The sequence below is a fragment of the Pholis gunnellus genome (genome assembly GCF_910591455.1).
Source record: "Pholis gunnellus genome assembly, chromosome: 3".
In the NCBI taxonomy this organism is placed as follows: domain Eukaryota; kingdom Metazoa; phylum Chordata; class Actinopteri; order Perciformes; family Pholidae; genus Pholis; species Pholis gunnellus.
In genome coordinates, this window is record NC_136529.1 from 419,710 (window position 1) to 436,834 (window position 17,125).

Below are 17,125 nucleotides of genomic sequence, written 5' to 3' on the forward strand. Positions count from 1 at the left end.
TTTCAATTTGAACTCTTACTACTCCGACTAAGCTTTGCCAGCTTCCTTAAGTTTCGTTTCACGATAGTCACGTGCTCACCCAATGACCAATCACAGCGCATGCTGCACCTCACTGCAGAGCTGCACCTGGAAACTGAGCTGCCCGTTAATGCTGACGTACTTGTAGGCCAGCTAGCAGCTCTGACACGTCAAAGAATACGCCCAACATGTCAAACTAAAGATCTGATTGGTTGAAGACTATGACAATCAACAATATCGTCCCCATTCACTTAAACTGCACATGGAGGCACTGGTGAGTCTGCAGGCCTGGGGCCTCTCTTCTTACCTAGAGACACAGAGGTGAAATCTGATTGGATAAAAGCTCTACTTAAAACAAGCTGCACTGGAAGCAGAGCAACTGAGGAAGACAGTAGCTGTGCAATGAGAAAATAAGATAATGGGAAAAACATTTTTATAAATTGCAATACATGAAGTGTATTTAAGAAAAAATATAAAATTATAAAATAGTTATAACTTTGTGATTCTGTTTAGGCCAGCAGAGAAGGCTTTGCTGGCCCTAACGGCCCACCACTGGCCCATGCCACATGCCTTCCAGCCATTTGAACCTGTACCTGGACCTGTACATGTATCTGGCTGCACTGCAATCCATACCTAATTTCCTTTGCTGCCCGTTCCTGTGTTTTGACCTGTTCAGACTTCCATCCTGTTGCTAACCTGGAAGCCTTGACCTTCACCGTGAGGAGATTTTCTATCAACTTCCCTGATGTATATAGTGTCTGCATTTGAGTTCTCCTCTGTTCGCTGGCTATGACTAATATAGGGTATTATTAGTAAAAAATAAATTCAAGCTTTCAACTTGCATATGTTTTAGAGGTGTAACTATGTGTGTTCATCTTAAACAATTTGGTACAGGATGTAGGGGTGGGAATCGCGAGAGATCCCGCGATACGATATTATCACGATACTGCGATATTATCATGATACTGTGATATGCTGAGTATTGCGATAACATATATTTGCGATGTATTACCTTTTTTCAACTGCAAATGATGTCCCCAAAGGAAAACTGTGTCAACATGTTTTATCTAATAAGATAAAGTTTTCAGTCTGTTCATCTCACTTCAATCATTTTTATTGCAGCAAAATGGGACTGTCAAGCAGACAGACTGACCAACACTGTCATAAATGTTACATGCACCTGACAAACTTAACTGAATGCAAATGTGTCTATAACTTCTATAAGTACGATATAAGAGTTATATAACTGGTATAACTTGCGATGCATGGACGTCAGGGCAGAGAGCCAGTTATGCTCCGCACTCTCCCCATGAGCCTGGCTGCTGTTGGCAGATTTAACGCCCGTTGTGAGGCCAGATTGAGCGTGTGAGCGAAACACTATATGGTGCACATGCACCATATAGTGCAAACAATGAATAGACGCTGCCATATTTATGTCTAGATGACGTTATGTTGAGTGTTGATGGAGCTGCTACAATGTTAGCATAGCCTAGCACCGGTCGATCCGAGCTCCATTGAGAAAACAAGTACAAATCGGCATCATTACGTAGTTATTTCGGAGTCCCTTTTTGTCGGTTTATTGCTAAATCACAGCTAAATCAGTTTATTTTGTGTTCATACAGCTGTTGTAAACAGCCGACGTGTGGCTTGCTGGACACAGTTATGAACCAGACATGACGGCGTTTAGTTTCCCGTGATATCTGGGACTTCCACAACACGTACTGAGCAGAAATAGAGGTTATTTTTTCCACAGTTGATGGCGGACAGTTGAACAGCTTTCAGGGCGATAAGCCACGCCCCCTCTCCGGCGCGTCCAGCACGATTCACGTGAATGAACACAAATAGTCCCCGGCGAGACCGGCAGCGCGAATGGCGCGAATGACGCGATTAACGTGATTCGCGCCGCGTTAATCGCGTTTGGTGTGAACACAGCATTACGTGTACTGCTCTAGTTTGGAGAACGAGAGACAACAGTTGCCACTCCTCTGTGAGATATTGTGCTGTTATAGACACATAGGAATTCACTGCGCTTGACGTCAACGCACCTGTAGAGCTTGGGCACAGCTGTGTCGGTGAAAAAACGCCGCGACGGCCTTCCTTGTTAAACAAAAATCCAAATAAGTCCAGACGTCTGATTCAAACACGGACGGCGCTTTTCTGATTTCTTTCTCCGATCGATGTCTCTCTTTGTTTTGACCAACTTCCTACCAATCTCACTGACCCATGACCTCTTCTGGCCTCACCAGAAAACAACTCAGCACCATCTTGTGGACTGAAAAAGTAATTGATTTTATTTTTCTAGTAACAAAACGTTCATAGTTTATAGAATAAAAGATCGATACTTGGCTTCCGTGTATCGATACATTATCGCCACGCAAAATATCGTGATACTATGCTGTATCGATTTTTTCCCCCGCCCCTAACAGGATGTAGGGCTTAGTATAAGTGACCAATCTTCACTTCAGTACGCATTAGGCTAAGTTTTGACCTAGCCTAATTCAGTCTAGTTGGGTTGACATCTTCAAATGTGTGCGAGATCAATTCTAAAGGGCTAAAGCTTTGGCAGTTGGGCAGTTGTCGTTTTCTAGCTCAAACAAACATAGGACTTTCCCCGTGAAAAACTAAAAGTGAACATTTAAATTTTGTCACGAGTCGTTAGTGTTGTTTCACTTGAGTAGCCACATATTCGTAGTTAAGATAACATCAACCACACTCTATTCCTAACCCTAGGTAAGTGGTTTGTTGCCTAACCTAACTTCCTGTGAAGTTTCTTTTTAAAGGGGCAGGTAGAGCATATTGCCAGTGATATAGCTGCCTGACTTGATGCATCGCTGTGAGAGTGGGTTTGAGCTTTGCTAACATTTATTGACGTTCTTTCACATCTGCATCAGTCAGTCTGTTTGTCCTCGTAAACATGCTGCAGTTGTACTGGAGTGATTCCTGGAAGTGGATCAGTCCAGAGAGTTTGACTATATATACTGAGCTGAGATGACATGAACGTGAAGCGATTAAACCACACAACTAGGTCTCATAGTTCATTAATGTTAATTTTACATAAAGTGTATTACACAGACAGAGAGCAATGGAGAATTTTCTTATTTCCTTTTATGTTCTAGAATATGCAGACTCGAGCCTTACTGGCCATATGTCAGCATTGGAGTAAATGTAATCTTTCTAATAATAAGTATGGCCTAAGAGCCACCTTTTAATGTTAATTTTCATATGTTTATAAATGAATGAGAAAAAGAGTGCCTACTGGATGGTGGGTTGTCTGTACAGTTACACCCCTATTATGTTGATGATATCCAGTGTTTCAACTGCTATCCAATGACTAACTCAAAGTGTAACTAGGACCTGCTTCACATTGGAATTTAGTCATTAAGATGCTCTTCAAATAAAAGTTAAATCTATCTTTTATGTCAAAAAACATTGTTTTGTTTAGCCCTGATTTATTATAGATGTATAAATGTATATAAGCATGAAAATCACCAAAAGAATGCTAACTGAGGAGCTATTTTGCAATCTAACAGTGCTCAATCTTCTGACAGACCTCGAGGAGAAAAAGAAACCCATATCGCTGCATTTTAGCTGCTTACAGGAAATGTTGGCACATTTGCACACAATGCCAGATGGGAAATTATAAAAAATTCCCACATGTCCCACTTGGAATTGCTACTAGTAGGCTGATCTCAACAGTACGCTCATATTCAGGGTGAATGCAACGTGAGACCAGCTCGGCATAAGCCATCTTAGGTTGGTAACATCTGAGAAGCGGCCTCTCTCTCTCTCTCTCTCTCTCTCGCTCTCGCTCTCGCTCTCTCTCTCTCTCACACACACGTGAGACGCACAAATACAAGTGTGGCAAGTCCACATGACTGAAAGGAAGGCATTTTGGGTGAGTTGTGTAAGAACCTGAGCATCGATCCACTCTAAAAGCAGGCCCAAAGCAACGGCTGTCACTCCCGCTGACCTACTTCAACTATCATCCAAAACAAAAGACGAGCAGAGACAGCGGAGAGAAATAAAATACAAAGAGGCAGACAGACAATAACTGGAGTCACCATCTGTGTTAATTCTCCTCCCAACCTCCTCCTTTTATCTTCCTCCATAATGTTTTCTCTGGAGAGTTGCACAGCATTAAAAAGTAGGGAAACAAAAGGACTTCAAAAGAGCCTTTTAAACATGTTGAGATAGACTGGCTAATGGTCAGGAAGGATGGATGATGCCCCCATCGCTCGCTTCCTTGTTGACTCATTGTTGATTCATTTCCCTGTTCCATATTCCGTTGGTCTTCCTTCCGCATCATTTCCTATGCGCTTTTTATCCTTTGCTTTTTTTATAATGGTTAGGTGACGTAAATGTATTTTGTGAGGTCTCGCAGACACCACCACAAGTAGGAAACCTCTGTCATTTTAGATTCTGACCTCAATTTGAAAGTTTATTTTAATTCATTGACCAAAACTGCCTTTTATCATTTGTGCAACATACTGAGCCAGAACGATGCAGAGAAGCGTGTTCATTCTTTGACCACTGTAACGCTTGCAAAGCTACACAGCATTCAGAATGCTGTTGCCAGTGTTGAACAAATCTAAAATGAGTGATCATGCAGCACCTGTTTTACACAACCTACACTGACTACCTGTATCTGTTCGAATTGATTTTACACTCCTTCTGTTAGTGTTAGTCTGTTAGTAAGGCACTAAACATCGAACATCCTTTTATATCACAGACCACCTACTGTTTTATGCTGCTCTAAGAACCCTAAGATCCACATGCTGCTTAATTTACTGTTCCCAAAGTTGCCACATTAACCTTTGGGGATGCTCCTTTTAGCCACTACATCCTGAAAATATGGAACTCAAAACAAATCTCTTTAATATTGCTTTCAACTAGCAGATGTTGCTTTTTAGTCTTTTATGATTTTTTTGTAATTTTTAGATAAACTAAACTAATTTTCTGTTTGTTTTTTAAACATGTGTATTTGTTATTATAAGCATATTCGCTGCTTTCATGAAAGGTGCTCTATATATAAAGTTCCTTCATAGTTCTACAAGGCAGAGCTGTCATGCCATTTACTGTGGAGACTAGACTTTATTTCCCTGAGTTTAGCTTTTAGGGCAGAGCCTCCTCCTCCCAGGCAACACATGCACCACCCTAAAGCTGAGGATGTTGTCTCAAGGATCAACTCTGAGAAACAAATCTTACTCTGTGTGTCATTCTGTGAAGCTGGATTTTTCCTCAAAACTACTACGACAGTGGTTATGGAGATGCTGATTGGTCAGCTGAGGCTGCATGTCATGCCTGTGGAGACTGACGAACAATATGCAAGATGAAGTGACTCTAAAGAATTGGCTCCTTTTCAGTAAAACACATCTAAAGAAGCTACTTCCAGCAGAAACCTAAGGACACGTTGGTACTAAAGTACTGAAGTGCATTGAGGGGAGTTGCAGCATGCTCTCTTCATCTCTGTCTTTCTTTTTGTTTTCTTTGTAATCCACCACTGGTTTACCAAGAAAACCCTGACTTCTGCACCTGTGCCCTCATGATGGGCCTCGACAGAGAGTAACTCAACAGATGTTGGCTCTGTCCTAATTCAGGCTCTGCCTCCTTTGAAGGACCTTAGCCACAAAGGCGGGTCCATAATAGGACTGATAGCTCAGCTGAACTTGCACCTCCTTTGAGACGGTCCACATTCAGGTGCTTTTCATCTTTCACAGTTTTCAATGTAAACAGCATAATAAAGTCTGCTAACGAACCTGGTCCGACCATCACTACTCTCAACTAAATCAGATCCAATTGAGATTAAGTTATGTTTAGCCATATTCTATTACCCAAATAAACACAAAAGTATGGAAGCCCATTTCCACCATATCCGATAATATCTAATAATGAGATCTGCCTCATTAATTTGCAGCGCTACAAAGATTTGTCTTGGAAACCAGCTGTATTCTAAACTGCTCCGTAGTACACGTCAAACTGCTCCACGGTAAACACGCAAGTGTGGTCACAGGTTGATCTGGTTTTCCACTGCTGACTGTGTTTGACCTTGTTTTATTGTATGTCATTTTTTTTTAAACTGTGCTACAGAGTTCTTCTACGTCACACGTAGAAGGCTCCAAAGACGATTATGTGTTTGCTTGATTTTATACCAACTTTATTATTTCAAAGGAAGGGCAACTTGCTCCCTTCCTGTTTCAACACATAAACAACAAGTGACGTTTCAAACGTGAGTGGACTCGTTTCCTCCAAAGACGCCCCAACGTCAAATCCGGTATGTTTTGACCAAAGACTGTAAATGAGAAGGTTTGACACTGTCAAACATTGCAAAATTAAACAATGCAGCATTCATGAGGACAGCTACGTGTTCTCTTCCTGTTTTCAACAGCTGCCGTAACTACGACAATATGAGACGCATTTGGCTGAAGGTCGGCAGTTAACAGGGTCCCTTCTTAAACCGTAACCCTGCTCTGCTACGCCCCGCCCTCAGTCACTAAGTCATAATTATGAGATACGTAAGTCATTATTATGAGATACTAAGTCATTATTATGAGATACTATCTCATTATTATGAGATACTAAGGCATTATTATGAGATAGTATCTCATTATTATGAGATACTAAGGCATTATTATGAGATAGTATCTCATTATTATGTGATACTAAGTCATTGTTATGAGATAGTATCTCATAATAATGACTTACAGAATTTTTTCCTCAGTGCGGAAACGGGCTTCCATATAAAGGCCTATCATTGTTATATTTGCTGGACTCATTTGCACCGAGGACAGGCACGGTAGGAAAATTAATACTACTCAGTCCTGTGGTGTGCCCCGAACTGTCCTGTTTGTTTGTAGTTCTTTCTAGACTGCTGAGGACATGTGAAAATTTGGTTAGGCTGCAGAATGTTGGAAAACAGTTTAACGTCCTTAGATAGTGCTGAATAAATAGCATATAGAAAGGAATGATGTATCTGTTACCTAACTGACCCAGATCTATCTCTTAGAAATCAAAATACAACTTCAGAAAGAATCAATACAGCCTGTCTTCAGCACATAGCTGAACAAAGAATTAATGCTGAGAAAACATGTGATCACTATACACTCAGAGAACCATGACTGAAAGACCTGGAAACCTCTGTTAGTGTTCTCAGTGGTAGTGTTGTTTCATTTACATGAGTTCTTGACTTTTTGCACTGAAACTCAAATTGAGTTTAGCTGCATTCTGTTTGTCTGCTTATCCTTGCCATGTGTATTATACTTGACTAAAGTCTGGGAATGAGGAATGGATTTGATTTCTAGGGTCAGACAAAACTTTGGTTTCCACAAAGTAACAGTGTGCAGTAGAGGGTTTATGTCAATGGGGCTTGTGTGGGCATCGTATTGATGTAAGCAATTCTGTTATGTTATGTTGTTGCGAGAGTGTGTGGCGCTTGAGCTGGAGACCTTAAGATTATTAAATCCTACAAAGTCTAGACACCACACTTGTCAGACTCTTTCCACTGACACACAGATATGTTTTAGTCTGGCAGCAACCAGAGAGGAACTCGTACGGATCGACTGAGGACAACACACTGCACGAGGGCTAGACTGTGGTTAAAGCTGCACTGTAGTCAACCCCTAGAACTGTGCGACAAGTTACAACATAAACTCTTTCATGCCCCCATACAACAGAAATACATGTTAATCAAATACACGGCTTTCTTGCAGATTCACGCTGCTGATGGCACAGGAGAGGGAAAGGAACTGGGGGGAAATGTAGAAGCTGAGCTGGGGAATAAGATGGAAACAGAGCAGTCTGGTTCCCGACTGTCTCATTAGTCTTTACAACATCTCCTAACTGCCTGCTTTACATTGATCTGCTCTTATAACTTCTCCACTGCTGCTCTGAAGAAAACACCTTTGGCTTTATAAGGTGATGAGTCTGCCAAGTGTTCTTTAGACTGGGTAAGGAAGATGTTTTTACAAACACTGGATATGCTGTTCTGTTTAGAAGGACAACTCATATCTCAGTTCAGTCTGCATTTTTTACAGATGCTTCTGCATGAAAATGTTTTTAGTTATTCAAATAACAAAAGAAAGAAATCCACAGTCATTCTCATTAAATGTTTTGACCTTCCTATTCCTAACCGTAACACATTATATACAAGAGAATAACAAATGTTGGACTTAATGGCAGATCTCCTGTGTTTGTATACAGTAATTATGTAGCGCAGGGGTTAGTGAAAGACCACATACATAACATATTTTCGTTTTGTTTTGGGGCTTGCTTGTCTCTAATAAAGCTTGCTTCAAATAAAGGCCTGGTGCGCTCTACAGCTGAGGTAATTCATTGAGAATTTACGGTAATTAAGTTATTTTTCTGTAACAGTATGTTTTTTGAAAAACTAGATTAGCACACCCACAGTCTAACTGCACCTATGCAATCACATTCATTTAAGCACATTACTTAACTACTGTATCTAAATATCTATGGAATATCTGGGCCAGTTGATTTTCTTGAAAATTGTGACTGGTAGAGTAACAATATTCGGGCTGTGGATCAAATGATTGGGCGACGAAAGTTTTCTTTCTTTTGTGACTATAATTATAATATATATTTTTTTGAGGGCTGTTCAACAGCCTCATGCAGGAAGCGATATATAGTGTTTATATGCTATATGATGATAATTAACAATCGGCCACACGCCTCCAATTTATGATTTGGTGGGATTCATCATTCAGCACACCTGGTAAAAGCATCTGGAGTTGCCTTCTATTACTTCTTCTCTTAACAGAAAATATAAGAGAAATTTAACAGATTGTCGCTTTTTTTATTTTACTGCATTGCAAAAGACAATTCACTGATATAACAACAATAGTATGACAGGAATGTCGAATACCAGCTAGTTATCAAATTATGTCAGGGGATAAGAGAACAAGGTGATGGAGAATAATGTGGCTCCATGAGGCCCTTTGTGTCTATAACACGAAATGCAACATCAACAATCCATTCAGTGATCCCATCTGACCGTCAGCCTTTGGCCATTTGGCATCCTATTGAATTTGGCCTTACTGTGTTTGTCCTGAGGCATCAGTCACATCAGCATTAACATAGCCGCAATAAGCCAATTCCCTTGTGGGGCTAAGTACATTTGTGTAGGGCTTTCATGTGAAGTTCAACTTGGTGAGCTTCTCAGACATGTTGGTGCCATTGACCAAAATGGAGGAGGCAATTGTTTCAGCTGTTATATAATCACACAGATAAAAGTTTTTCTCCTTGTATTCAATGTATGCATGATATTCTTATATTGTAATAAAGAAATTAACTAAGATACATGAATGTGGTTACTTTTTGCGTAGTGTTTTATTCAGGCTGTCTAGTAGAATCTGATCCAAAGTTTTTGTCTCCTTAAAATGTATCAAAACCACTAATCTCAGAGGTCAAGAATTCGATTCATTATACATTTTTATATGTTAAACCCCTTGAGATGTACCACACCTAAAACAAAATGAAGATTTTTGATGGTTTTCACTGACTTCAGCGTGGTTGAAATGATTTTGCGGGATGGTGGTGTAAGAGGGGTAAGCTGGGCAACTCTAAAAGTTATGTTTGCTCCCTTTTTCCTGCTGATCCTTCACTGTCCACAGTGTGACAAACACACAGACTCACAAGGTGAACTATTAGTGTCGCTGTCATGGCTAGTAATAAGCTAAATAAAGACAGAAAGGAATTATTCCAAGCTGATGGAGTCCTGAACATTAAAGCTTTTGTTATTTTTTTTTACCAATTTCTTTAGAGATGAAGGGGACCATAAAGAGGAGCTGATCAGAGTATCATAGAAAGTAATTTGAAATATAAGAGACATAATACCAATGCAATTGTCATCTCAAGAGAGCCATCAAGCATTGTACAACGGTGAGTATAAAAAGAACATCCCAATACGAATCTGCAAAGCCTTTGATATTAAGAGGAAGAAGATTGTTTTAGAAGCAATTTTATAAACAATGTCAGCATGGTCTGTTGTGAAGAATATCTCTTTCTGACATCAAATAAAAAGCAATGTCTGGAACTATACAGAACACCAACATCAAACTTAATTCTCTTTTATAATGTGCCCAATTGCTGATTTAAGTTACTTCATTGTCAACCCATAAATCCAAATATTAAATTTGATCAGCTCTTTAGAAGCTCAAACCCGAGAGTTAGATTTGGAGGTTCTGTCTCGCAGGAAGTTCCATCGTATAAACCTTCATTAGATTGAGATGTATTGAGCAGTAATTTTTTAAGCTGTTCTAGTTCCATTCTAGATTGTAGAATGTTAAAGTGAGATTACAAACCCTTTTGAATTGGTGTTGAAGAAGATTTTGATGTATATATTATCGTATCATCTGGATGTAATTGAGGATCAAGATCAATGCATGAATTCCATCTATTAAATAATGGTAGATAATTGATAAAAATAGAAAAGTGTCCTGAAGTAGAACCCTGAGTTATATTATTTACATACTCAAAAGAAATACAGATACAATAACAATGCATGTTGGGAAAGGCCAGCAGCATGGAGTTAGATCTAAAACCAAACTAAAGTTAAGATAATGTTAAGATAATGCAATCCACCATTTGCACTATTACCACCATTCTGCACTATTATCTTCATTTGCACTATTACCACCATTTGCACTATTACCACCATTCTGCACTATTACCTCCATTTGCACTATTACCACCATTCTGCACTATTACCTCCATTTGCACTATTACCACATTTGCACTATTACCACCATTCTGCACTATTACCTCCATTTGCATTATAACCTCCATTTGCACTATTACCACCATTCTGCACTATTACCACATTTGCACTATTACCACTATTCTGCACTATTACCTCCATTTGCACTATTACCACATTTGCACTATTACCACCATTTGTACTATTAACTCCATTTGCACTATTACCACCATTCTGCACTATTACCACCTGCGGTGGCGTGGGCATGGTTGGGCTCAACTGCAGAGGGGACTGAGTGTGGGGATGGAGTGGTTCAGGGAACGGGGCCGGGGAGAGGACTAATCAGCCTCAGCTGTAGACAATTAGTAATTGTATCTGTCCCCTTTAAAAACCATCAGTAGGGACGGAGGCAGGAGACACACACACAGGCGGGCTGAGCGACGCTGGGAGCGAGGGACTGACGAGGAGGATCGCTCACAGCTGGGCGCTGGAACCCACGGCGGCAGATTGCCCGGCCGAGACCAGCGTGAGCGGTGAAAATAAAAGATATTACGATCCCCTTTCTGACTGCTGGCGTCATTTGTGCCTATAAGAACCCCATGCTAACAGGGACATGTTACACTGGAGCCCAACAGGCAGGCACATGGAGAGTGACGAGCAACAAGCAGACCCGCCGACCCAGCCGATCATTGCGCTGGGGCAGATGCTGGGCGGGATCGCGGCCATGCAGCGGGACCAGGCGGAGGCCAGTCGGCAGTTCCTGGCGGCGCTACAGATCCAGGCAGATAGGCAGGCCCGGGCCCTAGAGCAGCTGGCGGCTGCCGACGATGTACAGTCGTTTTTGGAGACATTCAAGGCCATGGCGGAGGCGTGTGGCTGGCCGGCGACGGAGTGGGCATTCTGGCCCTTGCCTCTTCTGGCAGGGGAGGCGCAGACAGCGGCCCTGGGGCTGCCGCCAGCGGCCAGGCACGCTTACGCGGGCGTGCGTAAAGCCATCATGGATCGCCTGGGCCTGGCCCTGGAGGACAACCGCCGGAGGTTCCGCGAGGACGGGCTGGGGCCTGACGACCGACCATTCGCGTACGCCCAAAGGCTGAGGGACGCCGTCACCAGGTGGCTACAACCAGAGAGCCCAGGAGGGGCGCAGGAGGCGGTGGAGAAGGTGGTCCTGGAACAATTTGTAGAGGGGCTGCCAGCCCGAACATCAGCCTGAGTCCGTTACCACCGCCCGACTATACTGGGGACTGCCATCACCCTGGCCGAGGACCACCTGGCGGTCCATCCAAGCGGGCAGGGGGACAGCGGTCGCCCGTCGGCTTCGGCCCGGCCGACGCCTGCCCCTCGGAGGAGGCTACAGCCGCAGGCCCTGGCGCGGCCCATACCAGCTCCGCGGCCGACAACCCTCCTCCACCTTCCCGATTCCCCGACCCCTGCTAATGCCGGCCCTCTTCCCAATCTACAGAGGGCTCCTCAAACATCAGGGCAGGAGTGTTGGAGGTGCGGGCAGCCCGGTCACTTCCGGAGGGAGTGTCCGCTGATGGAGGTGGGCCAGGTGATTCGGGTTGCCGGCCTTCCAACACCCTCCCCCGGTCCAGGGGCGACGTACCGCGTTTCAGTAAGGATCCAGGGGGGTACACATCAGGCAATGGTGGATACTGGCTGTACACAGTCTATGATTCATCAGAGCCTGGTTCGACCCGGGGCATTGGTGGAGGCATTGTGGGTGGAAATGATGTGTGTGGATGGGGATGTTCACGAGTATCCCATAGTGCCAGTAGAAATTAGATGTAATGGGAAAAAACATAGTGTAAAGGTTGCGGTTAGCTCCCGCCTTACGCACCCCCTGATCTTGGGAACGGATAGGCCGGGGTTTAATAAGTTAATGGGGCACGGTGCGGGGGTGCGTTCACGACTGACAGGGTCATGCGGTATACGCAGTACAGACATATCCACACTTTTCTTTGATTAGGGACAGACTGTATAGAGTGAGTCGTGACACTCAGTCAGTTCAGGAAAATACCCAATTGTTGGTGCCGAAAAGCCGTCGGGAAATTGTCTTCCAGGCGGCTCACTATAACCCGATGGCTGGCCACATGGGATATGAAAAAACACTTGACTGGATAATGGCCCGATATTATTGGCCGGGTATCCGGGGGGATGTGCGCCGCTGTGTCAATTGGTAAACCATCCGGCCATCCCGAGGGCGCCCTTTGCGTCCTCTGACTTTAATGGAGGTGCCATTCGAGCGAATCAGCATGGACCTCATCGGGCCATTTCACTGGAGTGCACGCGGATATCGCTTTGTGTTAGTCCTGGTTGATTACGCAACACGATATCCCGAGGCAGTGCCATTGCGCAACATTTCCGAGCCGGAATCCCGAAAGAGATTCTGACTGACCAGGGCACCTCATTCATGTCGCGCACGCTGAGGGAACTTTACGGATTATTGGGTATTAAATCTATTCGGACCAGCGTGTACCACCCGCAGACCGATGGTCTGGTGGAGCGTCTGAATAAGACTTTAAAATCCATGATCCGTACATTTATTCACAAAGATCAACGAAATTGGGATAAATGGCTTAATCCTCTCTTGTTTGCAGTGCGGGAGGTTCCCCAGGCCTCCACGGGATTTTCTCCCTTCGAACTACTGTTTGGCAGGAAACCACGGGGGGTGCTCGACCTGATTAAAGAAAACTGGGAGGAGGGTCCGAGCACCAGTAAAAGTGAAATTCAATACGTCCTGGACCTTCGAGCAAAACTCCACACACTGGGTCATATGTCACGTGAGAATTTGCTTCAGGCCCAAGAACGTCAACAACGGCTGTACAACAGAGGCGCCAAGCTAAGACAATTCACGCCGGGAGTAAAGGTACTTGTATTGCTTCCTTCTTCCAGCTCTAAACTCCTCGCCAAGTGGCAAGGGCCCTTTGTGGTCACACGGTGAGTGGGGGATGTCGACTATGAAGTGGTGCGTTCTGACAGGGGCGGGGCTACACAGATCTACCACCTCAACCTCCTAAAAGCATGGAGAGAGGCTGAGTCGGTTTCCCTGGTATCTGCGGTGTCTGAGAGAGAGGAGCTGGGGCCCGAGGTGCCAAAATCCACCAATCCGACCTCGCTCCTCTTTGAAGCCCATCTCTCCGGGACCCAGAGAGCTGACATTGCCCAGTTGCAAAAGCAGTTTGCTGACGTGTTTTCCCTCCTGCCAGGACGCAAAGACCTCATAGAGCACCAAATTGAGACTCCTCCGGGCGTGACGGTGCGGTCACGACCCTACAGGTTACCTGAACACAAAAGAAAAGTGGTTCAGAGGAAATTGGCGGCTATGCTGGAGATGGGGGTAATAGAGGAGTCCAACAGTGCCTGGTGTAGCCCCATCGTTCTTGTTGTCAAGAAGGATGGATCTATACGGTTCTGTGTGGACTATCGCAGGGTGAATGATGTGTCACGTTTTGATGCGTACCCAATGCCCCGGGTCGACGAACTCCTGGACCTACTGGGCACTGCGCGTTTTTTTATGACACTGGATTTAACCAAGGGCTACTGGCAGATTCCTCTGTCACCAGAGTCCAGGGAAAAAACGGCCTTCTCCACTCCGTTTGGTTTGTACCAATTCACCACACTTCCCTTTAGGTTGTTCGGTGCCCCAGCCACTTTCCAACGCCTCATGGATCGGGTGCTGCGTCCGCATGCTGCATATGCTGCCGCCTACTTGGATGATGTAATCATCCACAGCACCACCTGGGCGGAGCATGTGCAGCGGGTGGGCGCGGTGCTTGAGTCCCTGAGGCAGGCGGGGCTCACCCCCATCCCAGGGAAGTGTTCAGTTGGATGGAGGGAGGTACCGTATCTGGGGTACCACTTGGGCGCCGGGCAGGTGCGCCCTCAGGTGGACAAGACTGCCGCTATCGCAGCCTGCCCTCGGCCCAAGACTAAAAAAGAGGTTAGGGGGTTTTTGGGACTGGCGGGTTATTACAGACGGTTCATCTCGAACGTCGCGGTTCTGACCAGCCCCTTAACCGACCTGACCCGGAAAGGTGCCTCAGATCCGGTCCAGTGGTCGGAGCAATGCCGGTTGGCAGGTGAAACAAGCTCTCTGTGGGTAACCGCTCCTTCACACACCTAACTTTTCTCTTCCCTTTATTCTGCAGACCGACGCATCGAACAGAGGGCTGGGAGCTGTTTTGTGCCAGCAGGTAGGGGGGTTGACCGCCCTGTTCTCTATATCAGCCGGAAACTGTCCGAGAGGGAGGCCAGGTACAGCACGGTGGAAAAGGAGTGCCTGGCCATCCGGTGGGCGGTCGACTCCCTGCGCTACTACCTCCTGGGACGCTCGTTCACCCTCTGTTCGGACCACGCCCCGCTCCAATGGCTCCACCGCATGAAAGATACCAACGCCCGGATCACTCGTGGTATCCGGCTTTGCAGCCTTTTAATTTCAAGGTGGTCCATAGGCCGGGGGCGCAGATGACCGTGGCCGACTTCCTCTCCCGCTCCCAAGGGGGCTAGGGAGTAGGTTTGGCCGGACGGCTCCCCGGCCTAAGCCGGGCGGTGGGGGTATGTGGTGGCGTGGGTGTGGTTGGGCTCAATAGTGCAGGTGGTTCCCTGAACCACCTGCACTATTGAGCCCTATTGAGCCCAACCACCATTACCACATTTGCACTATTACCACCATTTGCACTATTACCTTCATTTGCACTATTACCACCATTCTGCACTATTACCTCCATTATTGCATTATTACCACCATTCTGCACTATTACCACCATTTGCACTATTACCTCGATTCTGCACTATTACCTCCATTTTCCCTATTACCACCACTCTGTACTATTACCTCAATTCCATTGTCATTGTTGTTGTTCTTTATGTTCATATATATACTTTTGGATATATATGTATATTTATATTGTACATATCGTTAAATGTGTTTTGTTTTTTATTCGTAATTTCTATGTATGTACGTTGAGAGCAATGTAAAAAACAGATTAAAATTTCTGTATGTATACGAACACAAGGATCTCTGGGAATTGTTGGAGGGTCTGTTGATATGCTGCTTAACATATTGTGAGGTTTTGGATTTCATCTTGACATTTTGCACGCATTTTGCATTCACATTTTTTTAAACCTGAATTTGGAGTCAATTAAATTGTGAAAATGATAGGGCACTGTAACAAAATCAGGAGGTGTATCTTTCAACAGTTTGATACAAGGAAAAATATACACAGGAACCCAATGTTCACATTTTAAGGGCTGGCTAGCTTGTGAATTGCACCATGCTTTAATTCTACACAGGTTGTTTATATCATTAAGTTTTTGATTTTAAGAATTTACTCTGGCTCTCTGTGCTTCATAACGTCACTAATCTACTGCTGATTTTAGTCATTACTTCTAAACCTCACATCAGTGATGCCTCAACTTGCTATATGTAGGTTTAGTGTATGGGAAGTTAGCCCCGTCGCAATGGCAACATACAGATGATAATGGCCACCGCTTTGACAATCATACTACGTTAATTTGAATGGGAATGTCCGTTCTTCTGCAATTTAATATCTGTTTTTAGCTCAGTATTTCCAGTTCATAATTAAATTATCTAATCATCTCAAGGTAGATAGTGTTAAAGGTTCTCTAGATGACATTAAGAGCATTAACATAACAAACATTTATTAGCTACGTAATATAGTATAGTATATGTATATGATATAGTGTAGTAATGTCTACCTGAGCAGAGAATGAAGCTGCTCTCCCTCTGTGTGATGTTGTGCTTTGTTTACAGGCCGGCTTTTACCTGTAGTTTACCTGTAGTGCATATTAGTGCATGTGAGCGTGCCCCACAGGCTCGCTCATGGCACTGTGCTCATAAGGATGTTACAGCTGATAACGCCGGCCCGACTGACGGCGTAGGGGTGGAAACGTAGCCCCAACCCTCTGGTTCCCAGGTAAAAGCGGTTACCTCTGTCAGCCCTGTTGCTGTTGTTGGTACTGTAAGCTCTGTTAGCACCATTAGCTGTGAGCCGCCGACTCAGCTCTCACCATGTTGAGAGCAGTGTGGAGGCAACAGATATGCTCTGAATTTCAAATTCAGCACCTTTGATTATGTAATCTTCTAAACATGGGAAATTATATTTCTCGGACACAGATTAATTTGTTACAATGGCAGGAGAGCTTTCCTCTTAACAATGGAATAGGACTTCATTTTATTCCAAAATATATGTATTAAAGCTCCTCTCAAGACCGAGAAAGAGGTCAGACTTCCTTGATCCTCACATAGGGTGAAGGAACTCTGTCCCTCTTCAGCTGAATAGAATCCTGTGACTCTGTTTGTACTCATTGGCTCATGTTTGACTTGCACACTCTTCATAATTTTTCTACATCTTATCCTGTAATAAATACTTA

At 44.2% G+C, this 17,125-nt stretch overlaps 1 protein-coding gene across 1 annotated transcript in view; it reads right to left on the reverse strand.

Annotated features, from left to right (window-relative positions):
• The window catches only part of LOC306693940 (receptor-type tyrosine-protein phosphatase gamma-like), a gene marked incomplete at its 5' end in the record, with an annotated part of 535,669 nt that overhangs the window by 98,984 nt on the left and 419,560 nt on the right, over window positions 1–17,125 (reverse strand). The gene's annotated exons all lie outside the window — the stretch shown is intronic.